The sequence below is a fragment of the Amborella trichopoda genome, chromosome 10 (genome assembly GCF_054954075.1).
Source record: "Amborella trichopoda isolate Santa Cruz 75 chromosome 10, AtrichopodaSantaCruz75HAP2 v2.0, whole genome shotgun sequence".
In the NCBI taxonomy this organism is placed as follows: Eukaryota; Viridiplantae; Streptophyta; class Magnoliopsida; order Amborellales; family Amborellaceae; genus Amborella; species Amborella trichopoda.
The window spans coordinates 1,228,267-1,250,500 of record NC_142345.1 but is presented as its reverse complement, the minus strand read 5'-3'; the positions used below and the strand labels follow the sequence as shown (position 1 = coordinate 1,250,500).

At 35.5% G+C, this 22,234-nt stretch overlaps 1 protein-coding gene across 11 annotated transcripts in view; it reads right to left on the bottom strand.

Annotated features, from left to right (window-relative positions):
* LOC18427990 (uncharacterized) overlaps positions 1–20,731 on the bottom strand; it is a 40,509-nt gene extending 19,778 nt beyond the window's left edge. For 10 of the 11 annotated variants that reach the window (XM_088850333.1, XM_088850339.1, XM_020663534.2 and 7 more), the window contains exon 1: positions 20,637–20,731. The gene's annotated coding sequence lies outside the window, so the exon portion shown is untranslated. Of the gene's footprint in view, positions 1–20,516 lie in introns of all 11 variants that reach the window. The other variant, XM_088850335.1, reaches the window with a different exon arrangement.
* Between the last annotated feature and the right edge of the window lie 1,503 nt (positions 20,732–22,234).

Sequence of the window (22,234 nt, the reverse complement as noted above, 5' to 3'; positions counted from 1 at the left end):
GGAGTATTCTGACAATCATGAGTAGCAGGAGGTATTCGTTTGGGTTTTATCATATTTGGGTCCATGCTAAAAATATCCCACCATCGAATCGATATTCTCTTTCCCAAACGGGGTATATATTCAAAATTATTATGAGTATTCTCATTTATCCCATATTCCCACTTTAATATCCAGGGTATCTAGTATATAGCCATAAAATAAAGATGATAGTCAATATCATCAACTCCATTGTATTCAGCAAATGTTGTTTGAGCACTTTTAAATGGATCTGGCAATATCTGAGTTCCTGATCCCTAGATTAGAAACCAGTAACGGAACCAACTAGGGAATCTCTCAAAAACAGGCATTTTAATTTGAACAAACCATGTATGAGAATTATTTAGGTTTTGATATGCAAACACTTTATGCCATGCATTTATATATTCAGTATATCGATATGATTTATATTGAAATTCAGGGGCTTGAAGTTTTCGGTTCTGAGATGGGCTGCATCCCCAATCATCATATGATAATAATTTTCTTATCTGTAATTTCGAATATCCAATTATTTTTGTATTGGGATTGAAGAAATGAACTATTGAAATAGATCCTGTTTCGAAAAGGACAGCTTCGTATCATTCTCTGGTCTTGTTGCTTTGAAGGATTGAGGTGGTTTTGTAAATATAGAGGGGCTAATTTATTTCGGTCTATATGAATATGCTTGTCATCAATGGTAACATCTATCAAGAAAGCAGTTTCTTCATATATTGATTTATTTGGGTTATTGGATTTATTGGGGCTAGATGCAGGAGTGAAAACTGAAGTGGATTTCGATTGAGATGAATATTCTGCGTAATTGATTGATCTTGCTGGAGATAAAGGCGGATAGTAATTTAGAGGAGAGTCAGATATAGTCGGGACAATCTCCATAGGCAATTTTCCTTTATTGCTATTATTGATATTCATTTTAAATAATTGTATTGCGTAAGTATCCGGTTCTCTATGAATGTTATTTTTTTGATTGATTCGTTTAAGAATTTAAGAGAAGCTATATTCTTCTGGTGGTTTTATTGCTATTTGAATATATTGGTTGATTATTGTTTTTTTATCTTCAGTATTAGGTATTTTGTCTATAATTTCTAGAATTAGATTGTCTTCTTTCGTAAGAGTATGACATGAACATTTGTTATCCTTTTCAGATAAAGAAGACATCTCATTTAATAAATCTTCATCTTTTATTATTCCTATATCTGATTCTTCATCAGAACTTTCAATCTGGGCCTTTGGCGTTTATTGTAGCGGTCAGCTAGGGGGCGCACAGAATCCACTCTTTATATATATATATATATATATATATATATATATATATATATATATATATATAATGGGAAGGATCCTAAAATCAATTATCATTTATATTTTGTTGCATTTTATCAGATACCGTGGATACTCAAATGGTCATTTGCTATATCCGATAATAATATCAATAGTTATGAATATATCCCTTGTTTGGGAAAACAGATTGCTGTGAAATGGTGGGACGTCTTTGTCTACCACAATTTAGACCCAGAGCATATTATACTAAAACAGGTCCCAACTAGTTTCAAACCTTCTTCCTACTTTAACCCAAATAATCTGTCTGAGTATATATCCCAAATGAGGAAACACAATCCTCAAGCCACCAGAGCCGAACTCGAAAAACAGCTATATGAGATCTTTTCAGAAGAAGCCGAGACAGCCATAGAAACAGATGCAATTGAAGTACAAGAAGAAGATACATCAGCCCACGGTATGTCCCAAAAGCAATCATTATACACTATTTCATGTGATATGACACAAGATGCTCAAATATGCTTTGATATGACTAAAAGCTGCTATGACAAGACTCAATATTCCTCTGCCAACATACCTTCGTGACTCAATAGTGTCGTCGAAGTGACTCAAGAGTGCCCTTGAAGTGACTCAATATTCCTGCCGACATACCCTTATCCTCATCATCATTCACCAATATACGACAAAAATAAAGTAAAGATTCCCTTACCCTTCGACGACCATCCGTACAACCACCTGTCAAACCAACTTGCCACAATGAAAAAAGCTATATATTCCCTTCAAGCGAATCTTACCGTACTCGCCATGTAAGAAGAGCATCCACCCACTTCTCTCTCCATGGATTGAAACGAATCTTGCCACTTAAAGCCAATAATTGAAGAATGAAATATGATTCAAAAGAACTTGAAGTCCGTAGCATATATATATGAGACCTCTCCTCAGTTACTGGCATCGAAAGATTTCAGGACAAGCTCAGAAGAATACTCTTCTCCTGTTTTTCTTCTTCTTCTCTCCTCTTCTCTTGTAAAATATTAAGTAGAATGTTAGAGTGTGATGTGTGATCGTCATTTCAAGGATCTACCAAAGTTCTGTCCACCCGAGTGGAAGTCGTTTTGCAGTTTCTGTATTTGTACTCTGTAAGTATGTTGTAAGTTTGTTTTTCATCTGTAAGTTTTATTCCTGTACACAGTATGTTGTCACTGTAAGTTTCTGTTATGTTTCTGTCATGTTGTAAGTTTCCATTATGTTTCTTTATACAAGTATGTTCGTCTGTATGTTGTAAACCGTATGTTTTATATAAAGCTTGGATAAAGTTATGTTAATTTGTATTGTACTAAGTGTTAAAATTTATGAGAATACCTTTTCTACTTGGTTAGTAATAGATATAGCTCCTTTTTCAATAGTCATAATAGTTTTACTATTTTTATACTTAGGTTATGTCAGATTAGTTTAGTTTAAACTTATTGTATATAATGGAGTTTGCGGAGATGATGGTATTTGGCTAGAATGTTGTGGATAGTTTAATGGACTATTTGGGATACTGGGTGCATATGGAGTCAGGCTTCTGTTGCGAGATTGTATCAGGACAATATCTAGGGATGTTTCCATAGGAGCCTTTCCTTTGGATTATATGGTATTGGTATTCATGATTTGATTCTCAATCGCTCTATTTTTATTGAATAATATTAATGGTAACGATAATTCAGGTGGATCAAAGCGATCAGTGTAGCCCTCCCTGCAAAAATTCACGGGTGAGAAAATCAGGAAGTTGATTAGTAGAACCTTTGAGATGTTCAATAGAAAAATCGGAAGATGATAAAATTGCTTGCCATCTGGCAAAAATTTGTTTCGACACCAAGTTTTGCACGTCTTTTTCAAGAATATCTTTGGCAACTTTGCAATCAGTACGAATAAGAAAATGAGTATTTAAAATATCACTTTGGAATTTGGTAACACAATGTACAATAGCAAGAAGTCCTTTTTTGACAGTAGAATAATTTTGTTAAGTAGAATTCCATGCTTTAGATGTATATCTTACCAATTGGTCAGTAGAATTTATTCGTTGTTTTAATATTCTTCCTAATTCTAATTCAAAGGCATCACATTCAATTATTTTGAAAGTATTAGGTTGGGCTAAAGTTAAGCAAGGTAACTCCTTTGCTGTGAGTTTTATTTTTTGTACAGCTTGAGTCTGTTCATTTGTCCACTTGGGAGGATTCTTTTTAAGTTTATCATATAGTGGTTTAGCATCTAATGCTAAATTTTCATAAAAATCAACTATATAATTTAAACAACCTAAAAATCTTTGTAATTTAGTTTTATCTAATATAATATCTAGAAATTTGTCAGCAAATTGAATAGATCGTTCTATTGGGATAATTGTTCCATGATGAATATGATGTCCTAAGAATCTAATCTTAGTTTGGCATATATTAATCTTTTTAGCAGAGACTACTAGTCCTTGCATGTTTAACTGCATTAATAAAAACATTAATATGTTTAAAATGTTGATCTATATTTTCAAAGAACACTAAGACATCATCAATATAGACAATCATGAATTTATAATATGGATTGAATACTTCATTCATAATTTTTTGAAATTCTGATGGAGCATTTTTTAGGCCAAATGGAATTACATTCCATTCGTATTGTCCGAACGGCACATTGAATGCAGTTTTATATTTGTCTTCTTCTTTTACTTGTATTTGCCAATAGCCTGATTTTAAATCAAATTTAGAGAAGATTGTAGCCTTGGCTAATCTGTCTATTAAATCTTTTTTATTTGGGATTGGATATCGTATCCATTGAAGAACTTTATTTAATGGTTTATAATTTATTACTAACCTGGGCACACCTCTTTCTTTTTCAGCATTTTTATTGACATAAAGTGCAGTATAGCTCCAAGGAGATGTACTTGGTCTTATTAAATTTTTGGCTAATAATTCTTTTATTTCATTTTGACAGGTTTCTAATAAAGTAGAATTCATTTGGACAGATCTTGCTTTGGTTGGTATTTTTTATTCTTCAAATCCAATTTCATATGGCAATCCTACAATATGTTTTTTCATGTTCCAAAAAGCATTTGGGATTTCACTACAAATTTCTTGTTCAATCTTTTGTTTGATTTGTTTAATTTGTTTAATTTGGTTTTGTATTTCTTCTTTTTGTAATGCTTCTTCAGTATTTCTATAAAGAATTTCTTCTTTTAATGAGTACAAAAATGATTCTTTATTTTGGATTAATTGTTTTAACATTATTAATTTCTTTGAGTTTGGGTTTATCTATGAATTCAAATATGATTTTATTTCCAGCTATGGAAGTTTCTATTCCTTCATGAGTTATTAGTATTGGATATAATAGAGTAAGAAATGGAACTCCTAGAGTAAGAAATGGAACTCCTAGTATTACTGATTGACTTAGTACTTTTACCATAATAAAGGGTGTAGGAAAACAACGTTCTTTATTACATACTATAGCATTGAATAATTTATATTTTATAAATAATCTACTACCATCAGCTGTATTTAATATTTGAGTAGTTTTATCAAAATATTTTGTAGGTATTAATCCTTCATTAATACAGTTTACATCAGCTCCTGAATCTATGAGAGCTATTGAATGAAACTCATATTCTTGATTAATAATAATTTTAACTATAACGAACCATTTTTGAGTTATTATTTTATTGAGTATATTTACAGATGTATTAGTATCTATTTCTTCTATTTTTGTTATTGATGTTTCAGGTATATCTACTAATTGGGTGAACTCAATTTCATCTGAATCAGTTATTTCTCCATTAACCTCAATCTGTAATTCCAATATTTTAATTCTATTTTTGAGATGATTTATTTCTATTTTTACTTCCTTGACTTCTTGTTTTAGTTCAGCTATAATAGGTTCTTTTTGTATATTTTCTTTTTGATTAATTCTCTTCATTATATCAGCAAAATTATATTCATCTGGTGGTTTTATTACAAGAGTAGTTTTAGGTTTAGATTTTGGAAGATTTATAAACTGGGTAAGGATTTCTCTTTTCTCATCAAGGCTATTTATCTTATCTATGATATCTAAGATTAATGAATCTTCTTTTGATAACATATTACAAGATGGCATACTACAAGAACATTCCATATCAGAAGAGCTTGAAATTATAATATCTTCATCTTCTATTTGTCCTATAAGAGAAATATCAGTACTACTATTACATTATGAACTTGAGGTAGATTCTTCTTTATTTAATTGGATAATGTCATATATTTGATTTCTTATGCTTTCATCTAATATAATTGCATTTAGTTTTTTCTTAATTTTACATGTATTTTTATAATGACCTACTTTGCCGCATTTAAAACAAATAGGTATTTTCTTGTTGCCTTTTCTATAAAGTTTGACATCTTAAGTTGGAAAGTAAATCCTCAGATCGAGCTTCCATTAATGCAGTACTCCCCACAAAGTTAAGTGTTATAGTATAAATGAGTGTATTAACAGCATCACTTTCAGAATAAAGGATATCTTGATTTTGTTCATTTTTAACAGTCCATTGACGAGTATTGGTTAATATTTGATTTTTCAATGTTTCAGGGAGGTGAAAATCCCACCAACCTCTTAGCCATCCAATAAATCCACAGACTATGGCTTTGGCGACTTCCTGATCTTGGTTGCCAACCATTTTGCAGGCTAAAGCATACATTGTCATATGTTTCATAGTATCTAATACTTGGGTTTCAGCCATACCATCAATGTTCCAAATAACTATTGATCTTTCAGAATAGGAAGTGTTATGTGATATTAAATCTTCTTCAAATTGAATATCAACTGGTGTGGGTCTAAGATGGTAAGGTCTAGCAGTGGCAGGTTTCCAATCTTTACCATATGCTATTCTCTGAATTTGTGGAGTATTTGCTTCTGTAAAGGCTAATGTCTGGTGTTCAATAGTATCTTCTATTACTGGTATTTCTTCCTGAAGAGTTAAAGTAGAAGATTCTGGTATTAATTTAGATTTTCCTTTTATTTATTTTATATCAAGATCAGCTAATTTGGATATAAGTTGATCCATTAAAGTTTTATTATTTTCAATCATCCGAAATTTATTTAATTCAGGAGGAGGTTTAAATAATAAAGTCTTTTTAGGTTCTGGAATTGGTTCTGGCCTGATCATATTTTCTATCCTCATAGTTTGTTTTCCTATAGATTGCATACATAAATTGGTATAATTATTCTGTTCAATAATATGTGAAATTAGTTCATTTCGATGAACAATTTCTCCAGATGTCATTTTATAAGGAGTAGCTCTTATTTCTGAAACAATTAAACTTTCTCCTTCTTTGTTTGATCTTTTTATAATTATGCTTCTTTCTGGAGGATGTATACTGATTATATTGATACCTTTTATGGTTTGATATGTGATATATTGGTTTTCTATGGTACTTATTTTATTATTAGTTTTTTTAAAATCTGGAATTTCAACATTTCTTTCAATTAATGTTCTTCGTAACCATGTAAAAAATCCTATATTACATGTTCTCGATTTATATAACTTATTATACCTTTTATGGAATAATTCTATTAATCTGGGTTGAAATCTTTTTAAATACCATTCTCGTATATCTTTATTTTCTTTAGAAAGATAATCTTGTTCTATCCATTGTTTAGATAATGGTTTAGTGAGAGTTAAAATATGAAAATCCATTTCTGTATCAGACAGATTTGGTTCAGTTTTTAATGTGGGTTGATATTGTGGAAACGCTATATTATCTTTTGTTCTTAATAAACTTTGTATTTTTGGATTCATTCTACTTGAAGTAGAATGTCTAGATGATTCACTAATGGATATAGGTGATCCATTAATAGATTGACGAAGTATAGATTGACGAATGCTTGTATCATCTTTTATTAGTTGATTGGGGAATTGGATTTCTATTTTCCCATCCTGGTGTTCTATTATTCTATCAGGAATATTTGTATTTGGTGCTTTTAAATGATGATTTTCATTATCTATGTTCCAAGATTCTAGTAATTTAATATCTGACCATTGTATAGTTTTAGGAATTATTACATTTGATTGCTCAATATTTGTTTGGAAGAGAGTAGTTTTTCCTTGGTATCCATTTGGACAGCATTTGGACATAATGTATTCATTATTTTATAATATATTCTGTATACAATAGGGATATTCTGAGATCCTGGTAACATATCAAAACCTTGGGTTTTAAGATTTAATGATAATACTTTTAAGATATTAGGATCAGTTAAGGATATTGAATAATCTGGGAAACAGTTAAAATATACTGGTCCACTACATAGACTTGATGCTATCATTCCTAATAGAGAATCAGAAACTTATTGTGTCTATTATCTCTTAAGCATACTAGGATAGAATTATTTAATCCTAATCTTGTTAAGGGTTTAATAGCTACCTGGATTAATCTTGTATGTAAATAATTATAGTTTTTAGTTTTATGTACCTGTATTATTTTATCTGATAATAATTGAAAGTTTTCTTGATTACTAGTTACTGATACTGTTTGTTCTACAGTTTTTATTGCATAACCTACTTTTAATTTAAAAGTTCCTTTATTGTATATATCTGAAATAGGTACTTTAGGTATATTCCAATTTGTGATTTGTTTTTCAATATTGTCTATTACAACTTCTTCTTTGTTTTTTATCCTTAGAGTATTACTAGCTTGTGATAGTGTATTACTTGATAGATTCCTAATGAAATTTGTCATTATTAGGTTGCGGATGAGTGCTTTTTCTGGCTACCTCTTACGTCTTTTTTACCTCAGCGACTCTCCTGGCCTTAACGGTCTCTCGACTGGGTGCTCTTAAGCCTCAACTGTCGGACCAACTTTCCCTAATGGTAAATATCAGTAGTGTTTCTACCTTATAACATACTAACACTTACTTGTAATGCACTTTAAATAAGAAACAAAGATTTATGTTGATTTTAGCATTATCTACAACGTTTTCTACAGAGTTGGCTCTGATACCATTTACACCACAAGATCTACTCTAACGCAACGATCTACTAAATTTTCCAATATCTATTCATACAATAAGTCTAAACTAAACTAATCTGACATAACCTAAGTATAAAAATAGTAAAACTATTATGACTATTGAAAAATGAGCTATATCTATTACTAACCAAGTAGAATAGGTATTCTCATAAATTTGAACACTTAGTACAATACGAATTAACATAACTTTATCCAAGCTTTATATAAAACATACGGTTTACAACATACAGACGAACATACTTGTATAAAGAAACATAACAGAAACTTACAACATAACAGAAACTTACAGTGACAACATACTGTGTACAGGAATAAAACTTACAGACGAAAAGCAAACTTACAACATACTTACAGAGTACAAATACAGAAACTGCAAAACGACTTCCACTCGGGTGGACAAAACTTTGGTAGATCCTTGAAATGACAATCACACATCACACTCTTAACATTCTACTTAATATTGTACAAGAGAAGCGGAGAGAAGAAGAAGAAAAACAGGACAAGAGTATTCTTCTGAGCTTGTCCTGAAATCTTCCGATGCCAGTAACTGAGGAGAGGTCTCATATATATATGCTTCGGACTTCAAGTTCTTCTGAATCATATTTCATTCTTCAATTATTGGCTTCAAGTGGCAAGATTCGTTTCAATCCATGGAGAGAGAAGTGGGTGGATGCTCTTCTTACGTGGCGAGTACGGTAAGATTCGCTTGAAGGGAATATATAGCTTTTTTCATTATGTGGCAAGTTGGTTTGACCGGTGGTTGTACGGATGGTCGTCGAAGGGTAAGGGAATCTTTACTTTATTTTTGTCGTACATTGGTGAATGATGATGAGGGTATGTCGGCAAGAATATTGAATCACTTCAAGGGCACTATTGAGTCACGAAGGTATGTTGGCAGAGGAATATTGAGTCTTGTCATAGCAGCTTTTAGTCATATCAAGGCATATTTGAGCATCTTGTGTCATATCACATGAAATAGTGTATAATACTCCATCGGGTCATGGGCTTAGTATAATGATTGCTTTTGGGACATACCGTGGGCTGATGTATCTTCTTCTTGTACTTCAATTGCATCTATTTCTATGGCTGTCTCGGCTTCTTCTGAAAAGATCTCATATAGCTGTTTTTCGAGTTCGGCTCTGGTGGCTTGAGGATTGTGTTTTCTCATTTGGGATATATACTCAGACATATTATTTGGGTTAAAGTAGGAAGAAGGTTTGAAACTAGTTGGGACCTGTTTTAGTATAATATGGTTTGGGTCTAAATTGTGGTAGACAAAGACGTCCCACCATTTCACAGCAATCTGTTTTCCCAAACAATGAATATATTCATAACTATTGATATTATATATATATATATATATATATATATATCAGCCTGTATGTGTGAGAGCTGACAAGACAAGAATGGATAGAATTCAAAATGAATACATTTGGAGAACTTAGGTGTGGCTCCAATAAGTGATAAGATGAGAGAACGTAGACTTAAGTGGGCTGGCCAAGTGCAGCGTAGACCCAGTACAACACCTATTAAGAAGTGCGAGTCAGTTCCAGTGGAAAGCTCAAAAAGGGCAAGGGGTAGGGCCAAAAAGACATGGTTGAAAGTAGTGAGAAAAGATATGGGGGCTTATGACCTCTGAGGATATGGCCCTTGATAGAGCAGAAATGCATACCAGGTTCGTGTAGCCAACTCCAAATAGTTGGGAAAAAGCTATGATGATGACGATGATATAAAAGAAAGTATATTGGCTCATTTGAGTTAGAGAGAAGTCTCGTATGAACACTAGGGGGACATGTTCTTCTTTTTATATGTAAAGAGAGAGAATATGAGTCCGTGAGAGAAAGGGGCCTTACATAGAACACTTGGAGGTCATCTTCTTCTTTCCATCTTCACATATATAGAGTGAGAGCATATGGGGGTATGTGTGTGGTTGTTTGAGGGAAAGGCCTCGCATCGAACACTTGGAGGCCATCTTCTTTTTCTTCTTCTCATACGTAGAAAAAGAGAACATATGGCCCTGAGAGTGAGAAAGAAGGGTCTTAAACTCTTAACCATTAGCCTTGACTATTTTTAAATTTTTTAAAGGGGCTTACGCTTCCTTTGATTTTCCCCCCAAACCCTTTTCCTTCCTTTTTAAAGAGAGGGGGGGGGGGGGGGGGGGGGGGGGGGTTGTGTGAGGGCCTTTTTAAGGGAGGGAGGGGGTAAGGGCCTGTTTTCCAGCCTCAGCGAAGTTGCATCGAGGCACCGCCTCAGAACAAGATCGCCTAGGGCACTCCTAGGCATTTTGGGAGCTTGGCCGCTAGGCGGCCAGGGGGGACGACTTTTTAAACTCTACATATTAACCTTGAATCCAGTTGATGATGCAAGTTAGTGCTATTTGACGAGAAAGTTGGGACTAGTGGGATTATATTTAGTTTTAAAATGCCATTTGGTACTAGGAATAATGAGCATGATTTGGAAAATAACACATATCTTGCCTACCCCTCTCAACAGGACAGTTTATTTTGCTCTGCCATGAAATGACGCCTAATTTTTAGAGACAAAAGTCTATTATTTAAATATTTAATTATAGAGAAACATCTCTACATTTTATTATGGAGATGACAACAAAAGTGCCTAACCAGGCAGCAAGAGATTTGAACTTATACCACACCAAGCAGGCCAACAAAAATATGTTGATATGCCTGCCATCAGCAAATTTGATGCAACACAACAATGCCATGCAAAGATATACAACAAAGTCATGGTTCAATGGATTAATAAGTGTTATAATGACAAACTTGATGAAAGAGAAGGGGTGAAATTAATAGGTGTTTGAAAATTAGACGGTGGAATTAAAACATGAAAAAATAAACTTATTTTGCGATAAATTAGTTAAATAAGGAAAATAGAATTCTAAACATGAGGTTAATGTTATGTGGAATGAGATGGCTACTTGTATTAAGAAAGTGACGAAATAAATTTTAGGAGAAACTAGAGTGAAAAGAAATTTCGTTAAGGAAACATGGTGGTAGAGCGACAAGGTTCAAAAGGCCATTAGCGAAAAACAATAATCTTATAAAACTTGGTAATGTAATAGAAATGTTCAAAACTTAGAACAATATAAAAATGCTAAGAAAAATGTTAAACAAATAGTAAGTAAGGCTAAACTTAAGGCATATGATAATCTATTCAATAAATTGAGAACAAGAAAAGGTGAAACAAATGGCTTCAAATTAGTAAAAATGAGAGAGAAACAGTGTAGGGATCTAAACCACATTAAATGGAGTGAGGATCAAAGGGTCTTGTTGAATGATGAAGAGGTCAACTAAAGGTAGAGAGTGTATTTTCAACATTGTTAAATGACAAACACAATGGGAACACAGTGGTAGAAGGAACCGTTGGCATAAATGAGGGAGGAGGTCATAGATACATTCGTAAGATTAGGATATCAGAAATGAAAGAAGCTTTGAAGAGGATGAAGAGAGGAAAGGCTTTAGGACCAGATGGTATCTCGATAGAGATATGTAAGTGCATGAGGAGATCGACATTGACCGGCTGACTAAGTTGCTCAAATGGGGAGATGAGAACAAAGAAAATACTACACGAATCGAAAAAAAATATTGCGGTACCTATTTACAAGAACAAAAGAGACTTACAAAATTGTACGAACAATCGAGGGATCAAACTAGTGAGCCACACTATGAAGCTGTGGGAGAGAGTGATTGAGAAATGACCGAGGCATGAAACGAGTGTAGCAAAAGACCTATTCGGTTCTATGGCAGGAAGGTCAACAATTGAGGCTATTTTCATACTTAGGCGATTGATTGAGAAGTTTAGCGAGGCAAAGACCTCTACATAGTCTTTATTGATCTAAATGACGCTTATGATAAAGTACCCCGAGATTTAATTTGGTAGGTGTTGAAAAAGAAAGGATTCATTGACTTGGTGAGAGCTATGTACGAGGGATTACTAATTAGTATACGAACAACTAGTGAAGAGATGAATTTTTAGTGACAATAAGTCTATATCAAAGGTCAGTTTTGAGCCCATACCTCTTGATCTTAGTTATGAACAACTTAACTAAGTACCTACAAGATGAGGTAATATGTTATTCACGGACGACATAGTTTTGATCGATGAGACCCGAAGCAGCATCAGCATAAAGTTAGAACTTTGGAGGGATGCTCTAGAATTTGATGGTTTTAAAATTAGCTGGACTAAGACACAGTTTATGAAATGCAAATTTAGTAATAATAGGAGTAGAGATGAGGAAGTAGTTAAGACTGATACAAGACATATCAAAAAGAGTGCACTTTCATTATCTTGGGTTAATAATCCAGGAAAATGGAGAGATTGAAGAAGATGTCACACATAGAGTTAGAGTTGGGCGTACGAATTGGAGATATGCAACTGGAGTTTTATGTGATCGTTGCATACCAATGAAGATGAAGGGGAAGTTTTATAGGACAGCTGGGTTATGGGTAAAATGCTGGGTAGTCAAGAAACAACATACCCATAGAATGAGTGTAGTTGAGATGAGGATGTTGAGATGCATGAGTGGCATGATAAGAATGAATAAACTTCGAAATGAATACATTCAGGAGAACTTAGGTGTGGCTCCAATAGGTGACAATATAAGCAAAAGTAGACTTGGGTGGGCTAGCCATGTACAACGCATACCCACTATAGCACCTGTTAGGAGGTGCGAGCTGGCTCAAGTCTCAAAAAGGGAAACGGGTAAAGCCCAAAAGGACGTGGTTAGAAGTAGTGAGAAAATATATGGAGACTTATGGCCTCATTAAGGCTATGGCCTTGATATAGCACAATGGCAGACCGGGATTTGTGTATCCGGCCCCAGATAGTTGGGATAAAGAACTTGACGATGATGATGATAATAACAAACTTGATATTGGACAAATAAGTTTTTAATAACAGTAGGCCTAGATAAGGGAACAGCGTTGAGCCCATATCTCTTTGTTTTGGTTATAGACAAATTAACTACACATCTACAGGATGAGATACCATGGTTTAAGTTGTTTGCGGATGACATAATTTTCATTAATGAATAAAAAATAGCATCAATGCAGAGCTAGAATTTTGGAGGGACACTCTAGAATCTAAAGGTTTAAAATTAAGTAGACTCGGACAGAACATACGGAATGTAAGTTTAGTACTAATAGAAGTAGAGAACAAAGAATTAATTAATATTGATAGCCATGAAGTACCTAAAAGAAACTATTTTTGATATCTTGGGTCGATTATCCCTGAGAATAGAGAGATTGAGGAAGATATCGTGCATAGAATTAGAGTTGCGTGGACGAGTGGAAATGTGCTTCTAGAGTCTTATGTGACCGTCGCATACCAATGAAACTAAAGGGGAAGTTCTATAAGACAGCTATGAGACCAGCCAGGCTTTATGGGATGGAATGTTGGAAGTCATGAAAGAACATATCTATAGAATACGTGTAGCTGAGATGAAGAACTTGGAATGGATGAGTGGCATGACCAGAAAGGATACAATTCAAAATGAATACATCCAAGGGAGCTTGAGGTGGCCCCAAAAGGTGACAAGATGAGGAAAAGTAGACTTAGTTAGTCTAGCCATATGCAGCATCAACCTAGAACAACGCCGGTTTGGAGGGGCGATTTAGTTCAAGTGGAAGGCTTTAAAAGGACAATGAGAAGGCCAAAAAGTACATAGATGGCAGTTGCGATAATGGATATGGTGACTTACGGTCTAATTGAGGATATGGCCCTTGATATAGCATAATAGCAGAAAAAGATTCATGTAGCCGACCCCAAATAGTTGGGATAAGGCTAGTATGATGATGATATTAGAAAATATTGAATCAGGTCTGAACTGGCCAGCTGGCTGGTCACAATAGATGAACCCTCATTACAGTTTCAATAACAGAAACAAAAAAATTCCTAGAGCATGTGAAATATTTTGAAAATACTAATCAGACCTTCAATTCCACTTGCATCACCACTTTGACTATTGGGCATAGTAGCATCAGTTACTGCCAGTGGTGTATGTTCCTTTAATTCGATTTTTCTTTTCTTTCGAAATCATATGAGGTAGCAGAGAGTTCTTTTACATAACTATTCTGCATAGAGCTGACAAAGAGGTGATGTTTCTGTTTATGTGGGGCCGCATTTCATCTTGTTTGCTTCATGTTTTGTTAGAAAACATGTACGTAAAGGTCGCCACCTCCTCACTAAAAGTGAAGATCTAATCAACCAGGTTTACAAGTCCCATCGATAATCCACAACTCTCTATCAGTTGCTGATTCATAAGATAACAGTAACTTCTGTTCTCAATATAATTGATGTAAGTTATCATAAATATTCTGATAAATTCTCAATCGGTTTTCTTTTTTGTAATCAATGACACATTTTCTATATATGTATAAATAATGTTTACTTTTTCCCTTTTGTTTTTTTTTTTTTTTTTTTTTTTTGGGGGGGGGGGGGTAGTAAGGGATGCAGGGGGAATTAATAGTGATGAAGTTTACATGTCCCATTACAAACTAACAATCCAAAATTGCAGGCAGGTAGCATACTGCTAGGCACAAAATGGAGGAAAAAACAAGTCTTCTCAGGGATAACAAGAGAAACAAACAACCAAGAAACCAAACAAAAAAACTTCACCCCCTTTGTAAAGTGGTGGTTGTTTACAAAATCTGCAGCTAGGGCCCCTTATTTGCCCAGTGAATCAGCTCTTTCATTGGATTCCAGCCGAAAAGGTATGAAGGTGACCTGAAGTGGGCTGCATCGTGCTACCATTTCACAGCAGACTTCCTCTAGATTCCACCGTACGTTCAAGGAGTCACCTTCAATTGTGGGAGATGTACCCCAACTCCGATTAACTACCTTTAGTTCTTCTAGCAGGGCCTTTGCTTCAGAAAAGGTAGATGGGGTCATGAGGCAACACCAATCAGCCCCAAATGGGTCAGCAGTGCAGTCAATCAGCTATCCCTGAAAATACCTCCAATACCAGCTACTCCCTAATTTCCCATGGAGCAACATCAAAATTAAGTTTGATGTCGCCCATGCCTGGAGGCAGCCCATGGCTGAATCAAGGGATGGACACGGGAAAAGTTCGCGTTATAGCTTAGTTCAGTGTGAGGCATGAGGCCAAGAAAGACTGAAACGCAGTCTGGTTGGTAGCCCAAAGGATAACCAGTGCCTTGATCCTGTCCTTTACAGACTCCATGCGTGACACTAGGCTTTCAAACATCCTCTTGCTTTTTTTGGTCCATATGACCTAAAATAGGGCCAGAACAGATGTGTGCCACAGATGGAGGCCCAAGGCAAGGAGGGAACTGAGAAGCAGGTAACAAACAACTAGTGCACCGACTCAGGAGTATCCCAACACATATTGAACAAATCTGTATTTGATAACCATGCCAAACAGCTAAAGGGGCAGTGTAAGAATAGATCATCTACGGTTTCAATGCTATTTTTGAGCATGTCGCAACAGTTTGCTAAATACCTCTTCACTGAAGGTTGTCCGACACAAGAATATTTTGCTTACAGCAACCAGGAGGTCACTTGTATAATTGTTGAAACAGGAATGCTCCAAACCTTGCTTGAAACTCTTGTGGATGCCCCTCTAGGTAGAGGTAAATTAGATGGCAGGGTGAAGGTTCCCATACCGTTATGTCACTCCATCTTTGTGAAATGAAATGGGCATTCAGTACGATCATTAAGCACACAAGTTATGCATCTTGTCTTATGAGAGGTATACTATAAATTTAGGGGATCAGACCAAGTTGCCTCCAATGTTCTCATAAGACTGTCACACTGTGATATCTTGGTCCAATAGCACGACAAATCAAGATGGGAACCAACTTTCCAATGCACAGTCCCCTAACCACTTGTCTTTCGACATCCTAATTGGATTGTCTGTTTTGACTTATTCACCGGAGAGTAAAAACTTTAGTAAGCAGTGAGGATGGCTTTCCAAATCCCCGACACCTGCTATTTGGGGAACCCTTTGGCAACCACTCGAGTCATTGAGCCCATGTTTGTGGCCTTCTTCTGTGGCAAAACACCACCATCATATTCCTAAAAGATGTAAAATCGTGTCCTTAAGATTTCTTAGGCCTTAACGTTCCTCTTTCTTGGACTTGTAGACTGTATCCCATTTCACAAGGTGGAATTTGAGGCTTTCTCCATTGTCTGCCCATTGAACGTTCCTGATGAAATTATCTATCCTTTAAGAGACCAATCAGGACATCCTGAAAAGGAATATTTAGTAGAATGGAATCTTCAAAAGGGCAGCTTTTATCAGAGTAAGTCTTCCTCCAATGGGAAGGAACCGTCCTTTCCAAGCTAACAATCTGTTCTCTTAGCATTAAAAAAAAATCTCTTCTCAACCCTCCCAACAATCCCATCCCATCGCACTTTGCTCGTTTCACGAGGCCAGAGTATTTGTTAGAGATGGAATCAGTTCCACATCCTATCCTCTTGGTGAGATTCAAAACAAGCCCCTCTTCTACACGCACCCCCAATGAGTTTGGTCTTGATCATGTCGATCTTCATTCCCATACCTGGTTCAAACATCTTAGGAACACCCAATCCAGTTTTAGAACAAGGACAGGGGCTTTAGTTTGGTGCTTGTAGTATAGGCATTCATTGGCTATGACAACTCCGCCAAGTATTTGATGATCTTTCAAAAGCAATTTGGTTTGGTGACATAGCGCTGCTTCGGACCTGCCTTAGTTGGGTAGCCAGAACCTTAGAAAGGATTATTAAGAGCCTTCAGCAGGCTGATGGGTCTGAAGTCTAACACCACTGCCCTGTCCACGTTTGGAACTAAGGCAATAGATGTTCAATTCATGCCTTTATTGATGGTTCCTCTGTGATAAGATTCAGAGAAAAGGGATAAAGATGTCCAGGGCGAGAACCTCCCGAAACTGAGGAAGAGGGCAACAGGAATCCATCCAATCCGGACACTTTGTCTTAGTCAGATCAGCAATGACTCTGCAGATTTTTTTGTTAGTGAAGGGTCTCCCCAGCCATTCAGATTGTTTCCTCGAGATGGCTCTTAATTGGGTTGGGTTTCCGGTGTGTCAGTGAAGGGTCTCTCCAGACGTGATGACTCCATTGATTTCAGGTGAACCGATCACCATCCATAATTAGGACAATGGATTTAGATCTCCTATGGCTACTGGCTATTTTGTGAAAATAGGTCATGTTCCTATCCCCCTCTTTGAGCCATTTTGTTATGGATCTTTGGTACCAGTACAGCTCTTCTTATTTCGAGACATGGTTAAATTCAGCCTTGTTGTAATATTTTATTCTTCTTGTCCATCTCAACTCTAGATGTGATTCTCAGGCCTTCCATGGCCTCCAAAGACAAGAAGCAAGAGCCTTCTTTGAAAGGTATAGGTACCCATTCTTCTAAAGGTAAAGCTGCCGTTCATCCCTCTTTTGATAAGGTACCTTCCTTCCCTTTGAGCATTCCTGAACACATTTTTAATCATATTATTTCTGGTGAGAAGCCTCATATAGTCATAGGGTGCAAGGCTTCCCGCTCATCCCTATGTGGTTCGGAGACTAATTGTCTACTGCCTTCACGAGGGTCGAGCTTTCATCCTTCTTGAGGGGGCTCTTTAAAATGGCGAACTCCATGTTAATTTTAAGCTTTCAGAAAGATTCATCCCTAAGACCAATATTTTTTCTCCTCCGCGAGGGTACACAAACCTTAGATGAGACAGCGCCAATATCGGTCCTATGGCTCTTAGGTACCCCTATCAACCTTTAACCTCTAGCTATAACCAAGCCCATGTGGGTAGAAAATTTAGGATCTGCTTTTCCTCCCAGGATCAAATGGGTTGACTTGGAGTGTGTAGTTAGAAATAAGATAGGGTTATCCCTCAAGAACAAGACAAGGGTCTTCTACTTCTATCTAGTTGGACTAATACTTTTCCCTACAGAGAGGAGTATTGTCCCATCGTCTCTCTTTTCCCTTGCCTTCTCTCTGGCAGGGTACCGATGTCACCATTATGCCAGCCATCCTGGCTGGGATCTACAGGGGCCTTTATCACATGTTGATGTGAGGGTCCACAAATTGTATGCTTTTCCTGCAGGTAATATATACGTACTCTTTTCAATAGTTCAGGTTATGCTTCCTGAATTGCAATGTTTGTCTCCTTCTAGATAGTCAACCAGGCCAAGTGACAAATCTAAGACAATTTCGTACCCGCTATTGGAATTGGTTTTAGCACTTCTCAGGAGAGGTATAGATGTCCACTCTAACATAAGATGATCTCAATTAAGGGCTCATAAGTGTTTTAAGTTGCAGTTATTGATGTTTCTCATGATGAAACATACACATGTTTTACTGAGCCTACATACAAGCATCTAAATGCATTTCAACACACTAGATTTTCTTTTTCTTAATAAGCTTGCAGATACAGACTTTGCCATATGAAATTTCATAATGATAGCTGCTGTGAGAAAATGACATGGAATTGTTACTGCTTTCCCATTAATAGGAAGTAAAATGCCAAGTTAATGGTCTATTTAATACATAAAATCTTTGAATTAGAGTCAGTCACACCCAAGATGTTCCAGATACTTTCAGTATGCAATTCGGAAATTAACAAAATGATGCTGTATTCATTTACATAAACAAATAACTGAAATACATCATGAATAGATCAATTAGTCATGAATCCATTGCAAAACAGCAAAGGCCAATAAGCCCTCATTTCTGAAAAGCAACAGTAAATAGGTTTCATTTTGAACTCCCAAGAAACTCAACTAAAATTAGAAATACGTGACATCTATCTTAAAAGCTTTGAATTCCAATTTCTCAGGAGAATCAGGACTTGGTGTTCTTTTGCATTTTATTCAACATGCTTGAAGAGAGACATTTCAGGAAATTAAATAAAGAAATGCGGCAACAGAGCATCATTTCTTAGATATTTTGAATGACAAGATGCATGACACTTCACAATTCAACTACCCTCATTAATTAATGGAATGAAATGCAAAACTCTGAGAGATTTCCAATCAAGAAAAATCATGAGCAGTATTCTAACAAGTACAGAAAGGACTATTTTATCAGCAATTGATGATCAAAATAAATATTTAAAAATCATTAACCAAGAAATTCAAGCCCCCTAACCCCACCCCGAATAAAATGACTTCTTTTAACCAGAATATGGATTGAACCACCTCTCATACGATTACTATACAACTAACAGCAAACAAACATTACAACAATGCATTACAGTACAAAAGAACTAAAGTTTTGAGTTAGTGATACTATTCAATTTGTATTTGAATTTTAAAACAACGTTCTTTTCATTCCGAGACAGTTCAAGTTCTCTCAGCATTTGATTAAGGAATATAAAAAAAGGTCAACAGAAAATTTCCAAATTATACAAAAACTAACCTACTACAAAAATTACAAAGGATAAAAAAGCAACAAATCCTCAAAAACCTCAGTTGGTAGGTTTCAATTTCAAATTCTCGCGAAACTCAAATAAAAAAAGAACTAAACAGCATCCTTCTTGAAAGATTTAAATTTAAATTTCTCAGAAGAACCAGGATTCCGGTTGGTATTTTCTTAATTAGTTTAACCTAGTTCTTTCAATAACAACCACAAAAGTATGTTTTCCCACTCATGGGAGCGAGAGATAAAAAAGAGACCACGATTACCAAGCATTGGCACTATGGGGATGCATTACACTTCACAGATTTGATTTCCCTTAATAAAGGAAATTTCAAAAGGAGAGGTAAAAAAGAACCAGAATTCTTTTAGGAAAAAACGGACCACATTTTTACTGGGAGAAGTGATCAAAGGACAAATTTCTTCAGAAATTAATGTCCACAAAAATAAAAACACAAAACAACCGCCAAATGTTAAGATAAACCATAGAAAAGCCCCAGAATCCATACTAGAATTGAAAATTTACAGAGAAAAGCACTGCACTATATCAACACAAACCTAAATGAGAAATCTCCACAAATGCAAATCTAATGAGAAATAAAACAAAAACCACAAGAAATAACCAAAAAAAAAAAAAACAATGCAGGAAGAAATTATATGGGGAATGACATCAGAAACCTTGGATCAAGCACAACAAACTCACATATTCTCCATAATTGCATAAAATTCAGCCAAAAGATCAGGAAAAAAATCCAAAAAAAACGAAAAAAAAAAATAAAAGTAGAAACCTATCTCAAAGCCAGAGATTCATTGGATATCAAGCAATTTTAAGACCTAGAGAGAATCAAAATAGAGGAAGCTAATGGAAATTTTTTTTCAAAATAAAAGATAACAGATAAAAGCCTCACCTTGGAGCTACCAGGGCGCTGGCTCGAAAAGCTGGAAATGCCTCGATTTCTCTGAAAGGTAGAGCGCAGCGCGAGAGCAGTCGTCCCGGAAGCGCGATTGTTCTCCACGTAAAGTCAAGAGACTGTATCTCCCCGCGGGAGCATGTCATCCCTGTACGACCACGCTTGAGTGGCAATGGACCGGGACTTCGGGTGTAGACCCGATGCCTGTGGGTACGCGTCCAAATCTTGCACCCCAACACTTTTTCGGTGCAGGGTACGATCGGGTGTGGGTCTGATAATATTTTTTGAGTCATAATAAATAAAATATATTTAAATATAGTTAAATATATAGATATTTTAATTTGGGTCGGGTTCAGTAGGTCTCGGTCCGGGTCCCGGTCTGGGTTTGGTGAATTTGAATCCAAGCCTGGGTCTCATATCACATTTTCAAATCCGAGTCTGGGTCCAACCGGACCCAAACCCGGACCCAACCCGACTCATTTCCACCCCTAACGCTTGTGCCCTTACTAAAGAGAGACACCACTAAAAAAAACTATCTCACTAGTTTAAACGAAGGTGTTTTTTAACTTTACCCGAAGCTTTTGGATTTGGCATCTAACGGGTACAAGTCATTTGATCTCTTTATTACATGTATAAATGGTCTCTATGATATAGGGAGATGGTGGGATGAGCGCGTGTACTATGCTCTCTCAGGAGCATAATTTGACCTATTTGCAAAGAGTAGATGATTATTCTCGAAAAAAAATTGAAATTTGAGTTTCTAACGATTAGATTTCATTGTCTAAAAATTGGATGGTCCTTATTCAATATCTATCGAGACGTTATTTTTTTCAAGTGTATAGACTATACAATTAGAAAATAAATTTTTATTAAGGTTAATCTATGAAACCTCCTTTCTTCGACCTAGCGACTAATCTCATAGAAAACCTTTTTAACACATTTTAGTCTCCATAACGTATTTATTGTCTTAAGATTCAATAGGGACCTAAAGACAAGCTCACCTAAAGACAAGCTCAACAAAAGCTTGAGAATTTATTATAAAAAAATATTAAATGATAAATACTATAAGAACACAATATTAAGAGTAACCTTTGCCATAAATGAGGGGACGATAGGTGGGTTGGTCGTATGCTTTCTAGACCTAATACAACACCAGTGGGGAGGTGCAATTTGATTCAAGTGGAAACTCTAAAAAGGCAAGGAGAAAGCCTAAAAGGACAAGAACAAAAGTAGTAAGAAAAGCCATGGTGACTTTTAGTTGATAAAGAAAAGTGGAGGAACATGACTCATGTAGCCGTCCTCAAATAATTAGAATAAAGCTTGAACGATAATGATGATGATGATTGAATAGGAACCACCAAAAATATAAATATCTAAGAGTTCAAAACTCAGATTTAACGTTAAGAAATTACCTATTTAGAATCCAAATTATAGCTTTTGAGAATACTCTTGTGACTCTAAAGAGGATGCTAAATATTCATGGTGAAAAATCCTTGTAGGAAATATTTATGCATGAGGAAGTATATAGTGTGGTCCTGTATGAGTATGCTACATGCACTTATTTGTATACATCATTTGTGAGTATTTAATCAATC